Here is a 22,656-nt window from a genome sequence, read left to right on the forward strand (position 1 = left end):
AACTTGTTTTTCTCGCGCTCACACAACGTGCTAGCTAATTGACTTAATTGAGCCTCTAACTTAGAAACGGCTTGCACATTAGAATGCAAGATTTGCCTATCTTGGATTAGGGTTGTCATGAAAGTTTGCTGTGACTGGGTCAAATTAGTTTGAGATTTTACTAAGGCTTCCAAACTCTTTTCCAAAGAATTAAGACGCTTATCTGAATCATTAAAACCGGGAGGATTCAAAGGTGTTTGAATTGGTTTAGGAAATGAGTTCGGAATTTGGGTTGGGCAAGAGTTTGGGTTGGGCCTTTGAAAAGTTGTTTGAGGAGTTTGAAAAGAAGTTGGGCCTTGATTTTGAAAAATTTGACCTTGGGTCCATGAGAAATTTGGGTGATTCCTCCACCCGGGATTATAAGTGGGTGCAAACGCATCATTCCTAGGATTTTGAAACATTGCGTTTACTTGTTCAAACTCGTGCGCGGGTTGGGTTCCGGGATTTCGAAAATTGTAATTAGGGAACATGGACATTTGTGGGGGAGATTTACTAGTTTCTAAAGCTTCGAGTCTCCTAGTTAGGGTAGCTAATTTGGCGTCGGTTGCCACATTGTTTCCTATCGAGTGCAAACCCCTAGAGCTAGACGACTCGATCGACTTTTTGGGTTCCCTAGTTGACTCCCACAACATCGTTTTCTCGGCTAAGTCCTCGAAAAATTCCCACCCTTGATCCTCATCTTTCTCCATGAATTTGCCTTGGCACATAGACTCTAACAAAGCGGTTGTTTGACTATCTAAGGCCTCGTACACAATCTTACAAAGTCTCCATTTTTCTATTCCATGGTGAGGGCATTGTGATAAAAGATTTTTGAAACGATCAAAGAATTTCCAAAAAGACTCATTTTCCCTTTGATGGAATTGATTTATTTCATTTGTAATTCGAGTCGTTTTATGGTTTGGAAAATACTTTTTAAGAAACATTACCACAAACCCCTCCCAAGTGGAAATAGAATTGACGGGTAGACTATACAACCATTTTTTAGCATTTTCTTTCAAAGCAAAATTGATTAGTCTAAGCCGAATGGAGTCTTCACTCAATTGTTGGAGTTTTTGCAAACCGCAAACCTCCTCAAATTCTTGAATAAAGAGATATGGATCCTCACCATCACTCCCTAAAAATTTAGGCAACATACTAATGTGATGTGCCTTAATCTCGAAATTATTCCCATTAACGGGAGGAAGGGTGATGCACGATGGTTGAGCGGAACGGGACGGGTAACATCGGTCTTTAAGAGACAACGCCATGTTTACTATCGGTTCGCTAGCTTCTATGGGTTCGGAGTCCGAAGAGGACGAAGAAGGAATTTCGATGATCGGTCTAACTAATCTAGACGATTCGCTCCTAACCCAAGTAGTTCGCATAAACTAGATAGTAAACACGTAGCAAGTAAGTGCGAAAAATTAAAACACACAAAAGAAAGGGTGTAAAAGAGAAAGAAAAACCTAAATCTAGGGTTCCCTAAAAAAATGAACTAGACCTTGCTACTAACGTTAAGGACCACCAAAAACTCGATAAATCCAAAATTATTCGGACCGGTTTGGCCAGTTTGGAGCAGGCATTGCCAAGAGGCCAATCTCCGCGCTTAGACACCAAACCTTAATCGGCCAGGTAAGCTTTCGCTTGTCCTTAGACACCGAAGAGTCGGAATAATTAAAGATTACCTCGTCTTTTAGGTACCTTCCTAATTGAGCGCGAAACCTAAGGGCTAATGTCTAATTCAATTTTATTAAAAAGCTAGGGAAATGCAAAATGTTGAAATTAAGTTGTTGTGGGCCAAGGAAAGAGTGATGAAATCCCTTCCCTTATCTTGTGAGTGGTTTTTGCCCTTAAGATTTATTTAAATGATGCTCCACACAACGAGATAATGAAAGCTATAAACAACTATGGATGCTCTACACTACGTGTTTTAATCTAAAGAATGGAAGTAAATTAACGTACCTTGGGGTCCTCCAGCGATCACCACAAATATAGGTACGAAAATTTAAAAACAAAAATTAAAATCTAAATGATGTGCCCTAAGTGATTAAATGCATGATGCAACACATATGTATTTCTATCTAATATTTTTGGATTTTTTTTTTTAATTTGTTTGTGATTTTTTTAATTTTCAATTGTTTTTGTGATTTTCTAAATAAAAAAAATTGAAATAGGAGAGAGATACAAGTTACCCAAGCAAGCTTCCAATACTTAAAGAATATTCTCCACTTATTCCAAGCTAGCTCATATTCCTCCAATTTCCTAAAATTCAACTAAAAAAAGTGAGAGAATATATAAAAAAAAAACTAATCCGAAAAATTAAAAATTAAGGCGCGAAAATTAATTTTAGTCCCCGGCAGCGGCGCCAAAAACTTGATGTGCTAAAAATAAAGATTTTGATTGCAAGCGCACAATCCCGTTTTAATATTTTAGATTCGAACCACAAGGACTTAAACAATTTTCGCGAAAACCTTGATTTCTAATTTAGGCGAATCAGACAAATTAATTTTTGAGGATTTTATGTTTATCTAAATTAATAATTATAATAAAATTAAGAGTTAATAAATCTATAAAACAAATAAGAGAAAAAAAACATAAATTAGAAAACAAATAAAAAGAAGAGGAAAACAGTAAGGCGCGCGGAGCAAGTAAACAATCGGACAGTAAATCAGGAAAGCCAGAAGCCAAACATAAAGAAACAGAGCATAACCTTAAAACTTAATCACGTGATTAATAATTAATAAATCTAATAATAAAACAAGTAAAAGAAAATTAAAAAAAAACGTGCGACGTGAACAGACAGTGGTCAACGCAAATGAAATGAATCTGGGAAAGTAGTACGCGCGATTACTAACTAAACCAAACCACCGGAATTAATGGAGGTGTCCGGAATAACTTAAATCTCGCCGGAAAATTAATTTGACCGGAAAATCTAGTCATTCCAAATATAACAAATCAAAGCTCCCTAACCTCTAAACCAAATTCAACACTAAATTCTACACTAAATAGCCCCTAAACTACTCATTTTTTACCAAAACAAGACCCAAATCAAGCCAAAACAACTCCAAAATATACCAAACTTCAAATCTAGCCTAAACATAATATTTTCAACATAAACCCACTAACCTCAAGTCAAAATCATAAACTAAAATTTACACCAAAAAGCCCCCAAATCAAGAACAAAGAGAACACCAAATCTTACCAAACTAACTCCAAATCACACAAAACTTCAAAACTAACTTATCTACCAAGTCTCTAACAAAACCCCATCAAACTACAAGCTAAAATCAAAATCTAGAATACTAAATCATTGAACCCACTAATAATATTGAAAATTAAAAGGAGCTCAATCTAAATACTAAAAAATGCAAGCTTAAAACATACAATTAGGCTCCTTTCAATCCACAAGTAATTTTGAGTCTCATGTGGTTAGAGAAAGATTTCATAGCCTAGAAGTAAAAGTAAAGGGCAAGATTTAAGAACAAAAATGAATACTTGTATTGATATAATAAAAGTGTTTACAAATTTAGAGTGCTACTACTAGATCTACTACATAAAAGAGAGGCTACTAAAAATATGAAATCCTAGGTTGGTTAAAATATGATGGGGAGATGAGTATTTATAGGGGGAAATTAGGGTAGAGGGGGGTGTAGGTGTCCCATCTAGATGCTTCCTTGAGAATATTCCTCTATGATCCTTTTCTTCCATCTTTTTCTTCTTTTTGCTTTATTCTTTTATTTCTTCAAGCTTTTGCAATTTTCCTAAAAAAAAGACAAATAAACAAATAAATAAGTGAGAACAAGCAATAATTAGGCATTTAAAATATACAACAATATGCACTTATCACTCATATTCAATCTGGTGCCCAAGCATTCCTGAAAGCTCTTCCAGAATCTCGAGTTGAATCGTGGATCTCGATCGGATACAATAGAGACTGGAACCCCGTGACGAACGACGATCTCCTTCAGATACATATGGACTAACTTGTCTAATGAGAATCTTTCGTTAATGGGAAGGAAATGAGCTGACTTAGTTAGTCTATCTACAATAACCCATATGGCATCGTGATTTGCCCTCGTTCTAGGTAATCCAACTATAAAATCCATCGCAATATGCTCCCATTTCCATTCTGGAATTTCTAGGGGTTGTAACAAATCATTCGGTCGCTGGTGTTCTGCCTTCACTCTTTGACACGTATAACATTTATTTACCCACTCTGCAATCTCTCTCTTCATATCTGGCCACCAATAATTCTCCTTCAAATCTCTATACATTTTAGTGCTCCCGGGGTGAATTGAATAAGCGGAACTATGTGCTTCACTTAAAACTTCATCTTTCAACTCCTGTACTGGTGGAATCCATATTCTAGAAGAAAATCTTAGAATACCTTGCTCATCTTTCTGGGTACAAAGTTCTTCCCCAACTAAATTATTAACATCCTGTTCCATTACGGTCTCTTGACATTTCCTTATCTTTTCTAGTAACTCTGGTTGAAAAATCATTGTATATACTCCAGCTTCTGAGGGTTCACTCGCTTTAACTTCTATTTCCAGCTTTTCGAATTCTCTATATATTTCCTTAGGTAACGTCAACACATTCAGTCTTTCTTTCCTACTCAAAGCATCTGCTACTACATTGGCCTTTCCCGGGTGATAATTGATGGTGCAATCATAATCCTTTATCAATTCCAACCACCTTCTCTGCCTCATATTAAGCTCCTTCTGTGTAAAGATATACTTCAGACTCTTATGATCGGTGTAGATTTCACACTTTTCTCCATATAAATAATGTCTCCAAATCTTCAATGCAAACACTATGGCTGCTAGTTCTAAATCATGTGTAGGATACTTCTGCTCATGGGGTTTGAGTTGTCTGGATGCATAAGCAATGACTTTGTCATGTTGCATCAACACGCAACCCAATCCCTTATGAGAAGCATCACTATAAATTACAAAATTCCCTTGTTCATCTGGAAGTGATAACACTGGGGCTGATACTAACCTTTTCTTCAATTCCTGGAAACTTTCTTCACACTTTTCAGTCCACACGAACTTTTCTTCTTTCCGGGTAAGCCTCGTCATTGGTACAGCAATCCTTGAGAAATCTTGAACAAATCTTCTATAATAACCTGCTAAACCCAAGAAACTTCTGACTTCTGTTGGTGTCCTTGGCCTTTCCCAATTCATAATTGCCTCAATCTTGGAGGGATCTACTTTAATTCCTTCTTTACTGACTATATGACCTAGAAATTGAACCTCTTGTAACCAGAATTCACACTTTGAAAACTTAGCATACAGCTTCTCTCTTCTCAATGTCTCTAAAGCCATCCTTAAGTGGGTTGCATGATCCTCAGTGGTTTTGGAATAGATCAAAATATCATCTATGAATACAATCACAAATTTATCCAAATATGGTTTAAAGACTCTGTTCATTAAATCCATAAAAGCTGCGGGGGCGTTGGTTAATCCAAAGGCCATCACTAAAAACTCATAGTGGCCATATCGGGTTCTAAAAGCTGTTTTAGGTATATCTTCTTGTTTAATCTTTAGCTGATGGTATCCCGACCTTAAATCAATCTTCGAAAAACATCTCGCTCCCTTCAATTGATCAAACAAGTCATCTATTCGAGGTAATGGGTATCTATTCTTAATGGTTAACTTATTAAGTTCCCGATAATCAATACACAACCTCATACTACCATCTTTCTTCTTCACAAACAACACTGGTGCTCCCCACGGGGATACACTGGGTCTAATCACTCCTTTTTCTAACAAATCTTGTAACTGGGTTTCCAATTCCTTCATTTCTACTGGTGCCATTCTATATGGGGCTTTAGATACTGGTTCGGTTCCAGGTGCTAAATCTATTGCAAATTCAATTTCTCTATCTGGAGGTAATCCGGGTAACTCATCTGGAAATACATCTGGGAACTCGTTTACTACCGGAATATCTTCAAGCTTCACAAGTTCTCGACTCTGATCAGTTACATATGCTATATAAGCTTCACAACCTTGACGCAACAATCTCTTCGTTTGAATCATAGTCAAAAACTTCTTTACCTGCTTCTGCCCTCGAAATACTATCGTCTTCTCATTCGGTGCTTTTAACATTACCTTTTCACTACGACAATCTATCTGAGCATTATGCTTCGATAACCAATCCATCCCTAAAATGACATCAAACTCCCCCAACTTGAAAGGTATCAAGTCGGCACAAAACTTACTTCCTAAAATCTCAACTTCACAATTCCTATAAACTTGGCTAACAGGGACACGTTCCTGATTAGCCAACTCTATATTCATAACCTCATTAAGCAATTCTATAGGATAATTTAACTTCGGCACAAAATCCTCAGAAATAAACGATCTAGTAGCTCCAGAATCAATCAAAACCTTAGCACATAAAGAATTCACGGTAAGCGTACCTGCCACCACATCTGCATCCTGAACTGCATCCCTCATAGTCATGTTGTAGGTTCTGGCTTTGGGAACTTCTGAGACTACTGGAGTGGATCCCATAATTCTAAGTGTAGGGTTACTTGGAGCTGGTACCTTGCAATCCTTCACCATGTGTCCTGGTTTTCCACACCTAAAACATGTTATCCCAGCTGCTGGAGTCCTATTGGGTTGGTTCCTTGCTGGTTGATCTCGAATCATCGGGGTCTTTGCTGGTGGGTTCTGACATTCCCTAGAATAGTGTCCCTTCTGATTACACTTATAGCATACCACATTCAATCTATTACAGATTCCCCCGTGTCTCTTTCCACATATCTGGCACTCCGGCAGTGGAGGCCTTGGTTGATTTCCAATAGCTGGACGGTTACCTTGTCCACTACCACCTACATCTGGCTTCTTAAAAGTGGGATTTCTCCCCTGCTGAAATTTCCCTTTCTTCGGGTTGTTAAAATTCTGAAACCTTCCCTGCTGAAACTGTCCCTCGTGATGCTCTGACTTACGCTTCTTTCCCTCTTTCTCTTTCTGAGACATTTCGCTCTCCGTTTCTGCTATCATTGCCTTCTGAACAACAGCCGCATAAGTATCTAATTCCAATATGGCTAGCTTTCCCCTGATCCATGCCTTTAAACCCTGTTGGAATCTCTTAGCTCTCTTCCTATCAGTATCTACATAGGTTGGAACAAACCTAGCCAACTCAGCAAACTTTTTCTCATACTCAGCCACTGACATATCCCCTTGCTTCAATTCTAGAAACTGTAACTCCATTCGATCCTGGAGAAATTGAGGAAAGTATTTCTCCAAAAACAACTCCTTAAACCTATCCCAAGTAACATCCTCTGTCCCTTCCATTGCTCTCACAGACTCCCACCAATAGGTGGCCTCCTCCTTCAGATAATAACTAGCAAACTCGGTCTTCTGCTCATCTCTCACTTTAACTAACATAAATGCCTTTTCAATTTCCTTCAACCATATCCTAGCCTCAATAGGGTCCGCTGAACCCTTAAACTCTGGGGGATTAACAGACTGAAAGTTTTTGAAAGTAACCTGGGGATTAGCCTGCCTTTCCTGCTGCTGAGTCAGGTTGGCAGTCTGTTGGGCCAAGATCTGAAGAATCTGGGCCATTGTAGGTTCTGGATTGTTATTATCATTGTTACCGTCACGGTTGTTTGCACGGTTTTGCCTTCTGGGAGGCATAGCTCTGTAAAGAAACAAGCAATTTATTTAATCTCTAAAACCTTTAACAATCGTTTTTAAAAACAGAACATTCTTTTGAAAACATTTTTAATCATTTAATTAAATAAATCACATGCTTCTTTACAGAACAGAATGATGATGAAAGAAACAAGGTTTATATCAGGTACAGTTGGCAAGATAAATAAAACAAGTGCAATATGTAAACTAAATAAAACAGGTGCAATAAGGTAAAAGACAGTACGAAAAGGAAAGTTCTGATATATATATATAAAGAGCTGGGGGTACATCAGCGCAAGCGCTTGTCAAAAGTAAAGCAGAACATCCAACCTACACACTAGTCAGCACCGCTAGTCTATACAGGGTCAAAACTGGCTGACGATATACTACACACTACACACTACACACTAATATACATGGTACCACCACTCTGTAACTACCACTATCTAACTCCAAGGAAAAGTTGGACCTCCAAGCTTGTCCAACTCCTGCATCATCCATAGAGCCCACTTTACTAGATCACCGTAGGTACCCTGATCTTCAGCTGCGGCACTAAGCTTTGCCCTTGCGATCTCCCTGACGGTCACAATCTCCTGTCTCAGCTCTCGCTCAGCTCTACCAGGATCCATCATCTGGATAACACGCTCTAACTCCCTAATCTGCCCAAGAAGATACTGGCGCTCCATCACCATCGCCTCATACTCATGGTAAGGAACAGGGTGTTGTGCGGTACGAAATGAGGTATGAACAGAAGAACCTCGGGTGGAACTGGGAGTACTGGGTGGGGGTCCAGGTATGAAAGGCCTAGCACGAGAGGTCGAGGCTATGTCTCTGGGAGGAACTACTGCTGCTGCAGCCAACACCTCCTCCAAAGTGGGTGGGACAGGAGGGCGAGGCTCTGGTATCTGAGGGGGTGGGGGTCCACTAACAGTGGTGTCTGAATGCTGGGGATATGGGGGAATGATAGGATCTGACATCGTGAATACGTGAAAGTCATGAGATAACGCATACATAAGAATCTCTGATAATAAGAATACCTGTTAGCCACCGATACTCACCTCTCAACGTTCTATCTACCTATCACTCGCTTCTACTCTTAATCCCTCTACCCAAACCCGACAATCTAGGCTTGTTTCATTGACTCATAACCTGTAGCTCTGATACCAACCTGTGACACCCTCCAAATCCGGGTCATAGACTTGGGGGTCACACCTAACAATATAAACCTGTAAACCATGATAATATATGCATTGACCCTAAACATCCATGGATCGCTCCAGGTTATAGTATGAAACAAGCCACTACTTAAGTTATATTACAATACGTCAAATCCCAATCCATATCTTACAACTTACAAACATAAAACGCAGTGCTTACACATAAAAGATACTCAAAAGTTCATAATATCAGCAACTCCTAGCAAGGCTTCCCAACACTCATCCTGATACCTTAGCTTGATGGCTAGCCTGTGGGTCTTCGCTAACAGTAGTCTCTTTCTTCACTGGAAAAGAACATGAGACATCGCAAGAGTGAGCTTACAGCTCAGCAAGTAATATAAACAATAAACTGAAGTTCAACATTTATCAATAAGAATGAATCAAGGCATCAAGTCCTCTTTTTAAACAATGATTAGAATTGGATATTCACATTTTTATTTTAAAAACCAAGGTTAGGCTGCTGATCAGTCACGCACTAACCCCGAGCCAGGTACATACCAAGCTCTATCACTGGATCCAAGGCACACATTGGCCTAATGACCACGAATCTGGTCTGACCACGAATCTGGTCCACATTTATAAAACCATCCAATTCTTTAACAATATAATGAAATCAACAATATCTTAACCAATCAGAATTAATACCATTGGAACAGAAGTAATATTACCAAAACAGAATCATGATCGACAAATCAGAATCATAATAATTAGTGGTGCAATACATATCAGGATCAAAGGACAATTCAGAAGTGGGTTCAAGTATCCTCACAATATGTTTGAAGAATATCTTGAGGTTGAAAGGAAGATCAAGTATACAGTGAAGCTAATCTGAGGTTTTGTATAGAGAACAATGTCAGTGAGAACAGCTTGGGGTTTCAAATATGTTTAACTTGTAGGAATTTCAAGTGTTAGGGTGTATATGTGTGAACATTCTTCAAAAGAGTAGTATAGGTATTTGGTAAGACATTGTATAATTTGGTGAAGTATTGTAGCATATCGGCTTGTACTGTGTGGTCATTCAAGGATGGAAGAGTATCAGAGCAAATGATTTGTGTTGTCCAGTCTCAAAGAAATGGGTATAAGTTTAATTGAAATCAAAATCAAGGTTCAGCTTGCAATTCAGGTGTTGAAAGGATTGAATAAGGTTTATCAATAATCAGGATCAATAGCACAATATACCAACAGAAATACTTTCAAATCTATCCAGAACAATGACACTATATGCAGAAGAGTAACTCAAGGAGTTTACAAAAGTATAAGTTGAGAATAGAGCACTTGCCTTATTCTGAAGCTTTACTTCTCTCTATCGCTTTCACTAGACAGAATCACTCCAACACTACCTGCTTTCCTTTTCTAAGCCTGTCCTTCTCTGACAATCATAATATTCATCTATCAATATTCATTCTCATGTCATCCTATTTGTTTCATAATCGAAACAAATTTCTATCTACCCTTCGTTTCACTTAAATCCGATATACGGTTCAAAAGATACTAATAAAACAGTCATACAATGTTCACATAAGCATTTCACATATCAATCAAGTAACACATAGCACATAACACATAAATTAATCAATAAAATAGTCTTTCAGAAAAGGTTTGGGGTTAAAATGATTTTTCTGGCATTTATTATGAATTTTTAAACATTTTTCGGAATAAAAACGGGTAAAAGAATCAATTTATAACTGAATAAACAAGTCCGAATACTCGAAATAAGGTTCGAAATCATTTGAAATCAATTAACGAACCTTCAACATATTTTAGAATAATTTTCTAAAGCTTGAAACTATTTTTCTGGATTTTTAAAACAATTAAAACAATTAAATCTAATTAACTAATCAATTAAAATCAATTAATAAATAATTAAAACAATTAATCAATTAATATTTAAATTAATTGACTAATTATAATAATTAATTACTAATTAAAATTAATTAATAAATTAAATTAGATTTGTTTTTGAATAAGAAATAATTAAAAACTATTTTTAAAAATAAATAAATGATTTTCGAAATTAAAATAAATGAAAATAAATCAGTTTTGAAAGTTTTTAAAACTTCAGGGTTTAAACTGCAAGGTTTTGAAACTTAAAGGTTTGAATTGCTAAAAACCAAACCGCAGTACTGAATCTTTATCCCCCCCAAAAGTTGGGGGGTCTAACTGCATTTTTTCCCCGCCGCCACCGTTCCCGGTTGCGACGTCGCCGGAGAAGCCGTTTACGGCCTCCATTCGGCTCCAAACTCTCCAGAATTATCCCTTGACTCATTTACAACTCATACATAACTTCAATTCGATCCGTAGAGCCCTGGTTTGGCCGGAAAAAGGTGAAGAAACTCGCCGTCGCCGGCGAGTCTTCTCTCCTTCGATTCCGGCCATACGAACACCTCACATACAATTTAAACACATGTACAGATTCCTGGGAACTAGATGAACATGATGGTGCCTTCCAATTTCACTTCTACCTCCTGGATTAAAAAGCCCTAATTTCCAATTGAAAACATTCATCGTGCATAAACCCTAATTCTTAATTCGAACAATTAAACTCAATTTTGAACATGTTATTGAACTCCAAATCATGCATATGATATACCAAAATGATCAGGAGAAGATTATCTACAACATGGAAGCATAAAATCACATAAAACACATCAAAATCAAAAAACCCTAATTTAACCCTAATTAATTCGAAATCAAAAACCCTAATTACTTCTAACCTGTTAATCTAGAGCTGTTTTTGAAACTTGATATGGATTCTACGCTTCGATATCTTCGATTTGACTGCTTGCACGCTCGATTCTGAGTCCGATAACGTCTTCAAATCTTCGATTAAACTCCAAGAACGCGAAGAACGATAACCCGGTTTCTCTCGATTCCCGTGTATTGAAATGATAATTATGAAAAATAAAATAGTAATTATCCTATTTATAATTACGAATAACTGGCCCCCATTTGGATCATACCGGATATAAAATACACTTCTTAATCATTAAGTATTAATAAAACTGATCCGTTCGGGACCGACTTTAAAGATAATTATCAATTACACACATTACGAGAAACTTATGGGGCTCCGAGCTTTGTCTGGCACGAAGTACGAAAATATAATGCTGTAGCCAAAATGATTTGGGGTTAAAAATATCCAGCGTACACGTTTATCGATACAGTAAATAATAATAAAATATTCATAAAATCGTTCCGAAATCTTTCACGTAAATCCGTACACCGGATGGGAAAAGTTAAAACACGAAAGTTGTTCAGAATATCTCGAATAATAAATCGGCGAAACTTTCCCGGAAGCCCCCCGGGGTTTAATTATCGAGTAAACGGATTTAAAATCAATTTAATAATAATATTTTATAATATACTTAATTAAATCCTTAAATCCAATATCAAATCATATATTAATCCATAATTTATCAAGTAAGTGCCAAAATTCTCCATATTTTGATCTGATCATATAAAAATTATCAACTTACAAGTCCTACCACACATAGACGATCATACAGCAAGTCACTTAACATATAATTCACGATTAATTCACATAAAATTCACAAAATATTCACATACTGACATAAATAAATACATGCCGAAATCCCGGATATTACAAGCTTGGCAAATCTTTGACAGAGTTTAGCATTAGTGGAGCCAAAAATAATGTCATCAACATAGATTTGAACTAAAAGCAGATCATTACCATGATTCAAATAAAACAGGGTTTTATCTATGGTACCTCTAGTAAATCCACTTTCAAGAAGAAATTGAGCTAGAGTTTCATACCATGCCTTGGAGCCTGTTTTAGTCCATAGAGTGCTTTGTCCAACATGTAGACATAGTCTGGATGTTTTGGATCCACAAATCCTGGAGGTTGTTCAACATATACCTCCTCTTCCAGTTTCCCATTTAGAAAAGTACTTTTGACATCCATCTGAAATACCTTGAATTTCTTGTGAGCAGCATAGGCCAGAAAGATTCTAATTGCTTCCAATCTTGCAACTGGAGCAAATGTCTCATCATAATCAATACCTTCCTGTTGTGAATACCCTTTTGCCACAAGCCTTGCTTTATTCCTTGTAATGATACCCTCACTGTCAGTTTTGTTTCTGAAAACCCATTTTGTACCAACTATAGATCTATCTTTAGGTCTTGGTACTAGGGTCCATACTTTGTTTCTCTCAAACTCATTTAGCTCCTCTTGCATTGCTTGAATCCAGTCAGCATCTTGAAGAGCTTCCTCCACCTTTTTAGGTTCTGTTTGTGACAGAAAGCAATGATGTAAACACTCATTTGCTGTAGCTGTCCTTGTTTGCACACCTGCTTCTGGATCTCCAATTATTAAATCAGGTGTGTGAGATTTTGTCCACTTCCTAGCATGTGGAAGTTGACCATTTTCATCATTGGATCCTCCCCCTTGATCCATGCTCTCTTGATTCTGTTGTTCATTCTCTGTAGCTCCCCCTAAATTTGTGCTATCAGAGTTTGAATCAGTATTCTCTGATGAGTTTGAGTCAGCATTCTCTGATGAGTTTGAGTCTTGGGTAGAGTCTGAAACATTCTGATTCTCCCCCTCAACATTTGCTTCATCATCATGAACTTGTAAATTTTCACCAGAGTTTGCTGTATTTTGTTCACAGTCAGAGTTTGACTGTTCATCAGAGTTTGTCGAATCAGAGAATATTTCTTCATTTTCAAAATGCAGTGCTTCATGATCATCCATGTCTGCTAAACCCATAATTCTTTTGTCATCAAATGACACATGTATGGATTCCATGATCACCTTGGTTCTCAGATTATAGACTCTGAAGGCCTTTGTTGTCAGAGGATAACCTACAAAAATGCCTTCATCAGCTTTTAAATCAAACTTGGTAAGCTGTTCTGGATGAGTCTTCAATACAAAGCATTTGCACCCAAATATATGAAAGTACTTCAGATTTGGCTTCTTTTTCTTCACCATCTCATATGGGGTTTTGCCATGCTTATTAATCAAGGTTGCATTTTGAGTGAAACAAGCTGTTTGAACAGCTTCTGCCCAGAAATAAGTAGGCAATTTAGCCTCATCAAGCATAGTTCTGGCAGCTTCTATAAGAGTCCCGTTTTTCCTTTCAACTACACCATTTTGCTGTGGTGTACCAGGTGCAGAAAATTGTTGCACTACACCTCTTTCTTTGCAGAACTCTTCCATTGTTGAATTTCTGAACTCAGTTCCATTATCACTTCTAATGATCTTCACTTTGTCTTCAGATCCATGATCCAGTTGCTTCACATGATCCATCAGATGCAAGGCTGTTTCATCTTTAGAGTGAAGAAAATATACCCAAGTGTATCTAGTATACTCATCAACAATGACAAGAGCATATTTCTTCCTTGCAATGGATGGTACATTAACTGGTCCAAATAGATCAACATGTAGAAGATGATATGGTTTCTTTATTGAGAATTCAGTCTTACTCTTGAAGGATGTCTTTCTCTACTTGGCCTTTTGACATGAATCACATAATCCATCAGATGTGAGTAGTGATTCAGGGAGTCCTCTCACAAGCTTTTTCTTTATAAGCTCATTTATGGAGTTGAAATTTAGATGTGAGAGCTTCTTGTGCCACTTCCAACTTTCTTCTGCAGAGATTCTTGTAGATAATCAAATTGCTTTTCCTTCAGAGTTTGTAGGCAAGTGAATTTCATAAATATTTCCATGTCCGTGAGCAATCACTGCCACCTTGCCTGTTGACTTGCTTACTATCTCACTGTGTTCTTCATAGAAATCAACATGATATCCTCTGTCACAGATCTGACTGACAGAGAGTAAATTGTGCTTTAGCCCTTGAACAAGAGCTACATTTGATATGATGACATTTCCAAGGTTGATGTTGCCATATCCCAGAGTCCTTCCTATGTTGCCATCTCCATAAGAAACACTTGGGCCAGCTTTCTCCACAAACTCTGACAGCAGGGCCTTATTTCCAGTCATGTGTCCTGAACATCCACTGTCCAAGACTAGAATATTCTTCCTGTTGCCCTGCAATCACAAAGACCACTAATTGTTGGTTTTAAGGACCCAGACTTGCTTGGATCCCTTGGCCTTATTAAGTTTGTTAGCTTTTGCAGCGGAATCTTTATTATTATCAGAGTTTGAGCTAACAGACTTTGTAACAGAGTTTGAACTAGAAACAGAGTTTGTACTTGCAGAGTTTTTATTAACCTTTAAAGAAGGTTTCAATTGATAATAATCATAATACAAACTATGATATTCTTTGCAAGTATAAATAGAATGCCATAAACTACCACAATGAAAACATGGATCTTGTGGTTTATATCTAATACTACTTTTTCTAACTCCAGACTTTGTAGGTAAGGAGTTAATGTCCTTGTTCTTCCTGCAAAAATTAGCAAGATGATTAGTATTCCCACAGTTATGGCATGTCTTCCTAGGTGCATTTGGAATAGGCATGTAGTTATTACTCTTGTCTATTCCAATCTTGCCATTTCTATTTTTCCTAGGCTCCTTGTTTTTGTCATCAGACCTTACCTCTTTAAGCTTATGTTTAAGCTGTTTCTGAGTCATCAGTCCTATGTTAACCTGTTTGGGCTTCTTAGATTTTAAATTGTTGTTATTCTCTGATTCTGGTCTACTCTGTTTAGACTTAGAAGATTCAGCAACAAATTTAACAGGTTTAACCTTAGGTTTTTGAGTTTTAACAAACTCTGTTTTTGATGACTTAGCTTCTGAGTTATCAGTGTAACCTAGTCCCTTCTTCCAGTTTCCACTACCTAAGATATCCTGAGTAGTTTTGCCTGAACTAGTCCATGTTTTAATGATATCCCTTTCCTTAGCAAGTTCTGATTGAAGAGATGCATACCTCTTTGATAATTCATCTTTGATAATGACAGCATCATCTCTCTCTTTCTGAACTTCTAACATATGAACTAATTCCTTTTCTAGATAATCATTCCTTTTCTTTACACTTAGAGTTTCAGATTTTAATCTTTCATTCTCTAAAGTCTGATCTCTAAAGCTAGTATGCAAAGTTTTAAGGAACAATCTTAACTCAGTTATATCTTCAGTATCAAAGGCAAGAGTAGAATGAGGTACCTTAGCAGTAGATTCAGAGTTGTTGTCAGTGTTTGCCATCAAAGCATAATTGACTTCTTCCTCTGAGTCAGATGTATCTGTCCAGTTTCCTTTCTTGGTGATAAAGGCTTTTTCTTTTTCTTTCTTGGCTTTCTTGCATTCAGATGCAAAGTGACCCTTTTCACCACAGTTGAAACAGGTATACTTGTCAGCTTTTCCAGCTTTCCCTTCCTTGCCCTCATTCTTCCTGAAGTTCTTCTTATCATAAACTCTATCAGAGTTTCTGTCTTTCCTTGAAAAACTTTTGCCTTTGTTGAACTTTTTGTAGGCCAACTTCTTGAAGCTTTTCACCATCAATGCTGCTAACTATATCATTTCACCATCACTGTCATCAGAGTCTGAGACATCAGAGTTTGAGTCATCAGAGTTTGATGACTCAATGTCAGACTTTGTGACATGAGCTTTTCCTTTGCTCTTAGCAGCTTCCTCTTGAACTTTCAGAGCAACAGACTTTGGTTTGCCTCCATGACGTTTGCTTCTTTGCTCCATCTCAAGTTCATGGGTCTTCAGTCTTCCAAAAACATCATCAAGAGACATTTCTCCAAGATCAAGATTGTCTCTTATTGTGGTGACTTTCAAATCCCACTTTTCAGGAAGAGCCAGAAGGAATTTGAGGTTTGAGTCTTCAAGATCATATTCCTTGTTCACCAGAGATAAGTCATTCAGCAGTTTGACAAATCTGTCATACAGATCTGTCAAGGACTCACCAAATTTTGAGTCAAAGTGCTCATACTCCTGTGTAAGGATTGTTTTTCTATTTTTCTTTATAGCCTGAGTTCCCTGACATCTGGTTTCCAGAGCATCCCAGATTTGTTTGGCAGTTTTGCACCCAATCACCCTATTAGACATTGCATTATCAAGGGCACTGTGCAGAAGGTGTTTCACCTTAGAGTCTTTACCAATTGACAAGATGTCCTCAGGGGTATAATCTTTCTTTTCCTTTGGAACCATCTTCTGAGGTTCATCTGCAATCCCAACAGAGAGCTTGGTGGGCATATGTGGTCCATCATAGATCCTGTCAAGGTATTCTGGATCAACAGAGTCTAAGAATATGATCATTCTCTCTTTCCAGACTGGATATTCAGATGCCTTAAGGATTGGAACTCTAAAGGATGAAGCTTGTGATTTTTCAGACATGATTGTGATTAAGATCTCACTGTAGTAATCTTAACAGAGCTGGCTCTGATACCACTTGTTAGGTCCTATTAACTCACTATATAAGATGATATAGTGACCACAATCTGTAACACAGTATGACAATATAAGAGATTGAAAACAATAAACTCTTATTCACAAAGCTTGAATGGTTACAAAAACTCTCTCAGTGATTTATATATTATCACTAAGAGCTGCTAGGGTTCTTAAGAATATACTCGATAACTCAACTCATATAGAGTAACCCTATTCTGTGTTTATATAGACACAGTTACAAAATCAATCTCTGATTTGATATCCTATAAATCAGCTATGTATTCTATCAATCAAAGATTGCTCCAGTTTTCTGTTTAGTTTCCATAGTCAGCAAATCACTCCTCCGCTTCTATCCTTCCTTGAAGTATATTCGCTTCTGAGCTCTTTCCACGTGTAAACTCTGACGAGTCTTGACTATGTAAACTCTGATCAGACTTTATCAAACTCTGATCAGCTTCATCAAACTCTGATCAGCTTCCAGCTTAAACTCTGATCACTCCTGTTCTAAAACAAACTTTAAGAACATTAGTAATCATCAATTATATCTAACACATATACATAACCAAATTAACTCTTAATAACTTCAAAACACAATATAAAGCCCTAATTAAAAGCTTTCAACAAATCCTTGTACACAAACAGAAATCATAAGTATCTAACCTCAATTTGTAGCAAATTAACACTTAATAAGCATAATAATAAGAAATACAGTGAAATAAAATGTGAAGTGAATTGTGCATACCAAATTGAGGTTAGAATGTTAGATACTTAATGATAATCATCTATCAAACTGAAGGTGGATTGTGAATCATACCTAATGATAATCGTTCATCAAATTGAATGGCATCTTTGGAAGCTTCGAAGTTTTAGGGAAAGCTCGACTTGACTGTGTTTAGGACCCCTTCTGTTTACAGCCCAAGCCCTGCCACGTTTCAACACAAAAACATAAATGTACACTTGCAAATATACATGATCAATAACAATTAGAGAGTATCGTTGAACATAAAATAAAATTCTCCAAATTCAATTATCTTATACCTCTCCTGCTCTCATCCACAACTTTCATCATTCCTTCAACATTCATTGGCCTCTACTGCTGTAAATGCAATTCAAAAGTGATAACAAACTCTCTTCGAGCTTTTATCAAACAGTAGGAATGCAATAACTTAAAATCATCCCGAAACAAAAAAACAGCACAACAATAACTTAAAATCATCACGAAACACAAATAGCACAAACACAAACAACTTAAGTTGTATTTCATACCTGATTTTGTCTAAAAAACATGAAAAAAACAGAAAGAGAGATATGTAGACAATAGGAGAGAGGGATTCAGGGAGAAAGAGAGGGAGGCAGATATAGAGACAGCCGGAGAGAGGGAGAAAGAGAGAGAAAGAGCTTCACGAAGGGAGACGGGGGACTTACGTGGAGAATACGGAGGTTCAAGCGATGAGATCTGAATACGTTTGAATCCAATCACACGCGAATTTGAAATTTGAAATTGAAATCAGAACAAAAGCAGATTGTACTGGGCTACAGAAACAGACTGTATTTTCGTTTGTTTCCGAAAAAGAGAAGAAATGTGAATTTGCAGGGGACATGGGGAAAAGTAGTTTTGGTTACATTACACACAAGGAAAGTGTATATACATACACATCTGTGTGCAAGAGCTTTTCAAAATCTATTGTTGACTGTAGTGGCAAAAAGTGTAAATAGGTATGAAGATTTGGGGTAGCTCCGGATAGAAAATGGCAAAAAGAGCCCAGAATACAGGATGTGGAATGGCATGAGTGTAATTAAGCATCAACTCTTGGGGTAGGGGGTGTAAAAAAGACTTCCAAAAGGCAACAGGATTTATAATTTAAAGGATTCATATTTATCAAGACGACTTAGAAACACCGGTGATCTTGGTTCTAGCAAGTATATATGAAGGTTCAAATGTGTGAAGGTTAGATCAAAATTTTCACTCGGCTCAATCATATACACATCTAAATACATTTAATTTTTAAATCTATTTGGAAACAATTTATAAAACTACAGGAGATATCAGATTTATCAACACAACAGCATCGAAAGTCTATGTTAACCAAGTTTGAATGTAGTATATAGCATGAGACATAGATTCTTATTTAATTTGCTCATCATTCACACGTAATCATATAACTGTATATTTGATTTCAAAACAGTACGAGACTAATTTTAAAAATAATTATGTCGTTCTAGGCTTAATCGTGATATATATGTATCACTGCTATATCTCTGATTATAACATCTCCAAGATAGTTGAATAAACGTACTACAATATTTAGATTTTTATGAAACAATAATGTAATAAAGTATTTCAAATTATGCTCACATCCTTTATAGACTAGGAGCTTTTCATCCGGGCTATGTTGATTTTAAATGATATTTTATTTTATTAAGTTTAATTTTTAATTTGGGATTATTTGATGGTTTGATTTTATGTTCTTAATCATAAAAATTATTTCACAACGCCAAAAAAAGAACAACTACAATATCAGGACACCCGTGCGCGGAGCGCGGGCAAGAAAATCTAGTCATGGTATAATTTTAATTAGAAAGGTTAATTCAAGAATTGTTAATTAATAAAAGAAAGTTGAGTATTAACTGGCTTTGATACAAGCCATAACTTAAAATTCGTAAGAGCTTTAGGAGTTGTAATTGATTTCATAATATTATAATAAATAGCATAGATTACTATTTCTTTAAGAGGGTGATTACTAAATTCTTATTTTATGTGGTTTAGAATATAAAATATCTGGAAAAAGGCGGAGTCAATTGTATATTAAATTTCAGGAATAATACCGGCTAAGGACGTCAAGCAAGTTCACTATCCCTGTCTTGACGTGAAAATTTTCCATGCCTATTTCATAATTTTGTGAAAAGTGTTGATTGTGAAGATATTACATTTTGTACCATTGTGAATCGAGAAAATATCTCCGTTTCATTTTGAAGTCTTTAAAGATATTGTTCATATATTACTTTTCTATAATTCGAGCCCTCCCATTGTTCAGGAATGAGCTGATCTAATAACGATAATATTTTGAATCTTCGTGACTTGATGTGAATTCATTGCAGCGATGATCTCAATTTACTCCTTTTGGAGATCATCTTATCCGTTGGAATCTAATTCTTTTAATTATCTTCCACTTCTGCATTCGGGTAATCTTTGTATGACGAAAGGGTGCATTGTTCGCACTTCTTTGATTGAGATGAGAAGTGTTTGTTTGGGAAAATTTCCTTGTATTCGGAGGAATCTGTTCAAGCTGGTCAACACGAATTTATTAAATTCGTGGTAGAGTTGAAATTTACTATCTGGTAAGGCAGATAGTAGGGTTCCAATGTTAAACCCTGATGCTAGCAAAGAGAGTGTTGGTGGGTCTTTAGTGGTTACGATCAAACCACTAGGACTACACAGGAGAACGGTATTCATGAAATGGTGTTGATCGAGCCATGTAGTGTTACCGACAGGTGGAAGACTAGCATTTTCTTTACTTAAAATTGTGTTGTCATTTGATGGTAACTGTTTTGTTACTTTGACTTGAATTGTCTTCTATGTTATATTCGCATATCATATTAAATTGTTGTTTTGTGCTATGTGGACTTGCTGAGCAATTAGTTGCTCATTCTTGCATCTACTTTATTCCTTTTGAGCAGTAAAGAGTGAGTATGGCACAACTCAAGAGAACCGCCTGGAAACGGGTTTTGGCAAGGAAAACGAGAAGGCACATCAGATGAGCTAAAGATGCTAGGCAATGTTGTTTGGTGGTACCAATAATAGTTATTTTAATAGTCTGTAATCAGACTTGCTATTATGTAATAAAGTTAAACTTGGTAGTAGTGTTATAGATGATCGACCTTGGACTTGTGGGGTAAAAGTTGGTTTGTATAATATTAGATAGAATGTAATGCAAGTGTTGTTTTGAGCTAGATGTTTAGTGACGAACCAGATCTGCGGGATGCGGATCTAGGGGCGTCACAGTTTTATATGTAATATAAACTTCTATTAAGATATTTTCACGTCGTTCTCTTAATTTTTTTTGTTAATATGTATTCGTATGGCATGATTTTATATATATGTGACACCAACTTCTATTAGATTATATTTACGAATGTGTTTTATATTAGGACAATGATATCTAATATAATATATTTATTTTTTTAAATATTTATATCGTTCAAGAAAGAAAATTGGTATTCTTAATTTGTCATGGATTAAAAAAAATTATAAACTTGCAAACAGAAGGGGGAATTCGTTTTGGATTAAGAAAATGTGTTTTGTGCTCGTTCCCACATTAGTGCTACACTTGTTACGGGTAAGCTTCCTAATCATGTTTCTACCACAAACAGTCTGCAAAGTAAATCATTGAAATACACAAATTACAGTAAAATTGTTTGAATCAATGACTAGTTTCATCCAGAAAATACAGTATAGATTTGTTTAACTACAAATATATTTGTTGTAGAACTAAAAACGGGGGTGAGCGATTCGTGCTTTGGACTGGTCTCGATGCGAGATGCCTACGTATCCTCTGCTAGGAGAAGAATCAAGTCCAAAACGTAGTTCTAGTTATGAGGGGTAGAGCCCTTTATATAGGCGCTTCGGAGTCAGAAGTCGGATGGAAGTAAGATTCCGTGTATCAGACTTCTTATCGAAGTATGCCTCGAGGCAAGAGATAGGATAGAACTCTTATCCTTTCATTGCTGATATTTATCCGAACTCCGGGATGTTTATCTGTTAGAATCAGATGTATTATAGAATTTGGACTTGTAACTGGTCCTCTGACTGGGCCTCTATTAATTAATTACGAAATTAATTAATATTTAAGAGCCTCAGGCCCTATTTAACTGGGCTTCAGTGTTCTTGGGCTTTTAATATCTAATAATAATTAAATATTACTTCTGACCCATATCATTTGCCCCCCAACTTTCGACAAGTTTTGTAGAAACTTTTCAAAAGTTGTTGATATCCTATCAGCTTTCTGAGCTTTAAACACCATGCGAGAAAACTTACTTCTCCTAATTCTTGTTATCCAAGGTCTGAAGTTTCATAAATAGCGCAAGGATCTCATTGACAATTCGAGAGATGATTTGACCATGTAGTAAAGATAACTCTGTTTCGTATCCTTCGGGATTTTCGACTGGAATATCGGAAGACACGAGTCCTTTTTATGACCTTCCTAGTAGTTTTCGCATTATTACGGGTCTTTTGTACAACGAGTATCCTTCTCGGATTTATGCTTGTCACGCTGCTCTCGAGCATTTTTGTATTTTTCCCGAGGCTTAATTCAATTAAATCGGAATTTCTGCAATTAAATTCCAATTTTCTAGAATTTTTCGAGCCCTTAAAGAATTTTAAAAATCTCAATTCTATGATTTTTCCTGAATTTTCAGGATTTTTACCATATATATATTTTTTTTGTTTTTGGGGAAGGCTCAC

At 36.5% G+C, this 22,656-nt stretch overlaps 1 protein-coding gene across 15 annotated transcripts in view; it reads right to left on the reverse strand.

The window, feature by feature from the left end:
* The window catches only part of LOC135150288 (uncharacterized), a 40,739-nt gene extending 22,239 nt beyond the window's left edge, over positions 1-18,500 (reverse strand). For 4 of the 15 annotated variants that reach the window (XR_010288648.1, XR_010288647.1, XR_010288649.1 and 1 more), the window contains exons 1-2: positions 18,234-18,488; positions 18,010-18,117 (exon numbers count right to left, since the gene is read on the reverse strand). The gene's annotated coding sequence lies outside the window, so the exon portion shown is untranslated. Of the gene's footprint in view, positions 1-18,009; positions 18,118-18,233 lie in introns of all 15 variants that reach the window. The other 11 variants (XR_010288654.1, XR_010288644.1, XR_010288657.1 and 8 more) reach the window with 9 other exon arrangements.
* Positions 18,501-22,656: the final 4,156 nt, after the last annotated feature.

Source organism: Daucus carota, chromosome 2 (genome assembly GCF_001625215.2).
Source record: "Daucus carota subsp. sativus chromosome 2, DH1 v3.0, whole genome shotgun sequence".
NCBI classification, from domain to species: Eukaryota; Viridiplantae; Streptophyta; class Magnoliopsida; order Apiales; family Apiaceae; genus Daucus; species Daucus carota.